At 32.9% G+C, this 6,589-nt stretch overlaps 1 long non-coding RNA gene across 1 annotated transcript; it reads right to left on the bottom strand.

Moving 5' to 3' along the window:
• Window positions 1–4,765: 4,765 nt before the first annotated feature.
• LOC126911077 (uncharacterized) lies at window positions 4,766–6,589 on the bottom strand. Its single transcript, XR_007705649.1, has 2 exons — window positions 6,213–6,589; window positions 4,766–5,489 (listed from the first exon to the last, which is right to left on the bottom strand). It is a non-coding gene; the product is annotated as an uncharacterized LOC126911077 (long non-coding RNA).

Below are 6,589 nucleotides of genomic sequence, written 5' to 3'. Positions count from 1 at the left end.
TCTAAGAGGTGTCTGCTTCCTGCTTTCAAAAATCTCTTCATCAGATGAACTATCAGATCCATAGCATTTTCGATAAAAATCGATAGATGTACGTGAGGTTGTTGCTATTGGGTTCTTGTATATGTCATACTCTGAATGTGGTGACTCCGAATACTCCGATGGTGAATCAGCTGATGTCCTAAAAACTGGTATATTATCAGTTTGTTTGTAGGTTAGGTAAATAAGCCCAATCTCATGATGTGAGCAGATCTGATTTGTTTCACAAATACTGCAGCTTAATCGTCGGGCGTGCAAGACATCAGGATTGGTCTTATTCCATGTAAGTTGATGAATTAATAGAGTACCAGTAAATGGTCTTGTAGTACTAGTGCTGAGTATGTTAGAGATGTCATCAACATAAGTATCGTCGATTGGCAAAATAATTATGCCTTTACATTTTTCTTGTAAACAACTCACCAATGCTTCAAAATCTGGGATGTCTCCACCGGTCGCTACAAATGCATCGGCTGTCCTTTTCACACATCCTCCAATGCCATCAGGAGCCCCTTTTCCATGTCCGGTCTCACTAAAGTGCCATATGATATTATCTACACCAAGTTCTTTGCTTAAATATTTTGCGATCAAAAAAAACATAGACTTATTTCTATACTGCGATGAAGGCCCATCACTTTGAAAATGCATAGTTCTTAAATTTGGTACTTTATATTTAATATGATCTATGATGGGTTTGAGGTGTGTGCAAATTAAAACGGGATCGTGTCTCAAATTTTTAGACAGAGTGCAGAATGAGTTGATGGAAATCTTGTCAGTGCCACGCAAGTATAAAACTGAAGTGTGTAATGAAATTTGCGGCTTAGAACCTCCAAAATGTGTTGATTGTACTTCAGCAGAGTATTTGCAATTATAATTCTCTGAGAAGTCCATATGAAGCAAGGCCTCATCATCAGCTAGCTCATTTTTTATCTTTGTTAGAACTCTGTGCTGAGAAATAATATTTAAAAGTTTTTTTTTTTTTTTTTTTTTTTTTTTTTAACTTTGCCCCACATTAGGATTTTCTCCTGTGTCGTGGGTGCGTTTACAAACATACAAGTTCACATACACATGACACCCAGACCCGAAACAACAATTTGTGGATCACACAAAGAGTTGCTCCGTGCAGGAATCGAACCCGCTACCCGTTGCGCGGCAGCCAGTTGCCCAGCCACCGCACCAACCGTGCAGTCAAAAGGTGCTTAATAAACTTCGGCAACTTGTCTTCTAAAAAGATCTTGACAAAAACTTCACTCTTCGATGAGAAAGACTCTTTGACAGTTTTTTGGCACAGCTTCACTTGTCCTTTTATCGTAGTTGTAATTTTTTTTGTAATCCACCTTTCACAAGTAATCATCATGTCATTTGGATATTTATTTAGATTTACAGATTTATTTTTACAGAAATTACATTGTCTAGCTAAGCAATCACACCTCAAATTACCTGCACAGCAAATGCTTTTCACCAAACCGATTGCAGAATTTTCTTTAATAATTGCTGCTTTTTTTAATGCTGTCACCATCATTTCCATATTTGTATGTGTAACACATAAACAGGTGTTTCTTTTATGGCTTATTCCACTTTTCCCCGTTGGATGATCCCCATTGATGGGGATTAGTGAACTTTTTGTTCACTATTCCCCGTTGACCCAAAATTTTTATTTAATGGGGATAAGTGAACTAAAAAGTTCAATAATCCCCATTAGGTAGGTACGTTAAAAAAATAAAATATATGAATCATGTTACATTTATTAATTAAAAATATAACTTTCTTATACCTAATAAAATCACAGATTGTACAATTATTAATTTAAAATAAAAAATATAACTTTCTTATACCTAGTAAAATCACAGATTGTACAGTTATTAATTTAAAATAAAAAATATAACTTTCTTATACCTAGTAAAATCACAGATTGTACAATTATTAATTTAAAATAAAAAATATAACTTTCTTATACCTAATAAAGTCACAGATTGTTACAATCATTAATTTAAAATTGTAGCATGAAAATATTTCTTTCTTATACCTTGTAAAATCACAGATTGTACAATTATTAATTTAAAATAAAAAATTTAACTTTCTTATACCTAGTAAAATCACAGATTGTTACAATCATTAATTTAAAATTGTAGCATGAAAATATTTCTTTCTTATACCTTGTAAAATCAAAGATTACACTCACTTAAGTTTTTCTAAACAGTGCCCAATCGTAATTTCATTATTAATGAGTTCCATTTGGACCTCCTGTATATAATTATCGCGATTGATGCTTTTTTTGTTTTTTCCGCTATACCTTTATTTTCAGAAACCCCCAATGCAAGAACTTCGTAATACGATGCATCTTCAGCCAACGCTGTGAGGAGCTTCATAATGTTGGGTTTCTTTATTTTCACACGCTTTTTTATTTTATTATTCCATGCTTCGACTAAATTCGTAGTGCGATGAGTCTGTCCAAATACACACCACGTTTTAATAAAATCATCTTGTAGCCTCGTTGTCTGAGCACGTAATTTCTAAACTCCTTGCTATTATCATCATCAGGGCTTTGAGAGGCAACATAAAACCAACCCGCAATGATTTTATCTGATGGTAACAAAGCCAAAGCAGTGCTAAGTGCAACTTGTCTTCTGGTTAATTTATCTTTTGTTAGTTTGAGTTGTTTTCCTTTTTTCCATATTGCCTGGGTGAAATGGAAATAACAGCCGCTAATAGATATATTTACAAAAACATTTCGCATTGCGTTCATCGGAGCCACTTCATAGTCACATTTAAATATTTCTGGATTCCAATCAGGTAATGCAGATTTTAGCATACTAAATAAAATTTCATATGTTTGTTGATTTTTATGGCTCATGAGGGCATAAACAAGTGGCACAATGTTTATGTGTTTTTCTGTACTGCCCAAATCCCCATGAATGGTGTAGAGTTGGTAAAAGGGAGATGGACAGATCCAAAACGTTCCATCACCCAAGAACATCTTCAAATTTTTCATTTGATGTCGGGCAAATTCAGAGCAAAAAGCTATTACACGGATACCACTGTCATTGTAGTCTGCTAAAATAAATTCCTGATGAGCTGGAGGTACTTTAACTTCTTCAACATTTTTGAACTCAATTTTACTTACTTCAAATGCTGCATTTCTGTGTTTATATAATGTTGTTTTGATAGACTTCAGGGCAGGGAATTCTTTTATTTTGTCAATTCCGGTATCTTTTAGTGAGCTCACAGCCGCGTTGTAAGCAGTGGGAATAGCAGGTGCTTCTGGATCCGCAAGTGTAGTTTTTAGTTTGAATAACCTCAAGGTAACTTCATTTCGCGCAAAATCAGGTTCACAAACATTGTGTCGTTTCTCAGCTACAACTTGATTGTCCTGTAAAATTAAGTAATAATAATTAATTACTTTACATTATTTTTTAAGTAAACAATATTGCACTTACATAGAATACAAAATTAAATAGGCTATTTAACAACCTTTAAAACTTATAACAAATTGTTGTTATCCTATCAGAATAGTTCAACAAAACATATTTCACTTTATGCTTAACTAAAATATGTAATAATAATTAAATATATACAATTCACTTCAGCTACACTCTTTTACACTAGGTGTAATAGACTTGTTTGACAAAAGAATGACGTCACACGTGCCGCCATGACAGAAACAGTGTTTAAACTTTAACGTTGATTTTAAAATTTTGATATTGATAAACGTGATATTGATAACACACATAACCTGAGTTATTATTGTCATTATTAATCACAAAATATAATAAGTAACTTACCATGACAGTGATGGATCCGGCACATTTACTTTGTTTTCTTGTGGTACACTCCCACAAAACTCCACCATTTTTATATTTGCATTTTTTACTGTATTGATGTCCGGCCCGGAGAAGTATGGTAGCTTTACCTTTTTTAACGTACTCTAAACAAACGTCAGTTGAACTACCAGCCATTTCCTTTATTTATTCCTATATTAAACTAATAACTGCGAACTGATAAGAACTGCACGCTTGAACTACACTACACACTACTAACCCTTAACGACTACGAAACAAAAACAAAAGATGGGTCGACCAATCACATACGAGCTAACTCGCACCCCGCTCCGCCACCGCCTTGCGCGCGCGCCTCTAGAAAATGAGCATCTTTTACAGTATTGTGTATCTTATTAGATAATTAGATATAAGGTCTTATTCCCAAACATCGTTAGAACAATTTCGTTGGGGCAACAATCTGTTTTTCGTTCTAATAAAATCGTAAAGTAGGTATGTAGGTATTTTAAAATTTTGTTCTTACCTTATAAAAATAAAAGTACATGACTCATATATTTTATTTTTATATTGTTTTTATTTAACGTACATACCTAATTAGAAAAACTTAAGTGATTGTAATCTTTGATTTTACAAGGTATAAGAAAGTTACATTTTTTATTTTAAATTAATAATTGTACAATCTGTGATTTTATTAGGTATAAGAAAGTTATATTTTTAATTAATAAATGTAACATGATTCATATATTTTATTTTTTTAACGTACCTACCTAATGGGGATTATTGAACTTTTTAGTTCACTTATCCCCATTAAATAAAAATTTTGGGTCAACGGGGAATAGTGAACAAAAAGTTCACTAATCCCCATCAATGGGGATCATCCAACGGGGAAAAGTGGAATAAGCCTCTTTTATTAACGTTAGGTACCAACACCCAAAATGGACGAAAACGGCAGAAAAGAGCATAGGACATTTTAATTTTAGTTTCCTCCTTAAACTTTTCATACAAATTAAGCATTGTATCATTTAGAAATCGAATTTGCTTCTTTTGTTTATTTTTCGTAATAGTCTCTTTTTTTCCAGACGTGATTCGACTACATTCATCTTTTTCCAAAAACTTGCGAACAGCTTCCTTATTTTCTATTTGTTTTCGTTTACGTCCCATCACAATTGTTTCTGGTAGTCCATCATTTATTATATTACGAGGTTGTCTTGTACGTAATAATTGCATTCTTTTATTAGCCAATAAATTTTCTAAATGCAAAATTCGCTGTTTTAGATGCTTGTTTTCTATTTTAAGCCTTCGCCTATTTCTTTCAGCAAGTCTTCTGCCTAAGGAAGCCCTACTAGATGGTGTAGAACTTTGTGAAGTCGGACTTGGGGGAGGAGTCTCATCATTTATAAGTCTTTGCTCAGTAGCTTTCAGTAGTTTCAATTTATTGCGATGAGTTTTTGCACGCTCACGCCAACTTTTTCGGATTGTTTTTTGCATTCTTGGTGTATAATCTTTTATTGATTTTATTTTTCCAGCTTCCTTCTTTTTTTTATATCTCTCTCTATCTTTTTGACGTCTTTCTTCTAGTTCAGCCTCAGTCATTTTTTCTCTTCTTTCGTATCCATGTCCTCTTTTGCTCCTTTAATCGTTCTTTTTTCTCTCTCTCAGACCTCTTTTTACCCGCCATACCTGTAAAAAGAAATTAAAATAACTATGCCACGTGCAAACCATCACTTCTGTAGATAAACATCACTTCTGTAGAAAACTACCACCAAATAGCGATACAGTGCATAAAATTATCAAACCATAATAAAAAACAGCATTTTACGTTTGTTAGGCTATAGTGTCAGTGTATATTTCTTAAAAACGATCATTTCTAATAAGCATACGTGCAAACCATCACTTCTGTAGATAAACATCACTTCTGTAGAAAACTACCACCAAATAGCGACATAGTTCAGAAAATTATCAAACCATAATAAAAAACAGCATTTTACGGTTATTAGGCTATACTGTCAGGGTATAATTCTTAAAAACGATCATTTCTAATAAGCATACGTGCAAACCATCACTTCTGTAGAAAAAACATCACTTCTGTAGAAAACTACCACCAAATAGCGACATAGTTCAGAAAATTATCAAACCATAATAAAAAACAGCATTTTACGGTTATTAGGCTATACTGTCAGAGTATATTTCTTATAAACGATCATATCTAATAAGCAAACGTACAAACCATCACTTCTGTAGAAAACTATATCGACAGAAGTGAGTTCGACAGAAGTGAGTTTTAGCATAAAAATACGTATCCTGTACAAAATTTGAGGTTATGAAAATGTAATTCACTTGAATTCAGTAATTGACCAGTTAAATTACAAAACTATAAGAAAATTACATTCGTAAACCACTTACTTGCGTTGGTTAGTTGAGTACAGTTGTGAAGTATCAACTTTGACAACTATGTAGAACGCCGTTTAAACTTTATTTTTCTCGGCACCGTAGTCTCTGTCCGAAATATGGCTGACACAGACACTGACAGAACACTTTAAAGAGTTGCCAGAGATAGAAAAAAATGATGCAACTTAATAAATAAAAAAATTACCATTTTTTCCATTTATTCCTACAGGAGTGATTATTTTTTACGAACATTGTAGAATGTTCAATAAAATTAAAAATATCGTTTCATAATCATTGACATTTAAGTGACTGCTTATTTATTATATGCTTTACTTGTTTGTTCATGTGATGTGTGCATGGAATATTAAAAAATAATTTTTAGAGACACCTAA

Source organism: Spodoptera frugiperda, chromosome 9 (assembly GCF_023101765.2).
Source record: "Spodoptera frugiperda isolate SF20-4 chromosome 9, AGI-APGP_CSIRO_Sfru_2.0, whole genome shotgun sequence".
Lineage (NCBI taxonomy): Eukaryota > Metazoa > Arthropoda > Insecta > Lepidoptera > Noctuidae > Spodoptera > Spodoptera frugiperda.
This window is presented reverse-complemented; position numbering and strand designations above follow the sequence as displayed.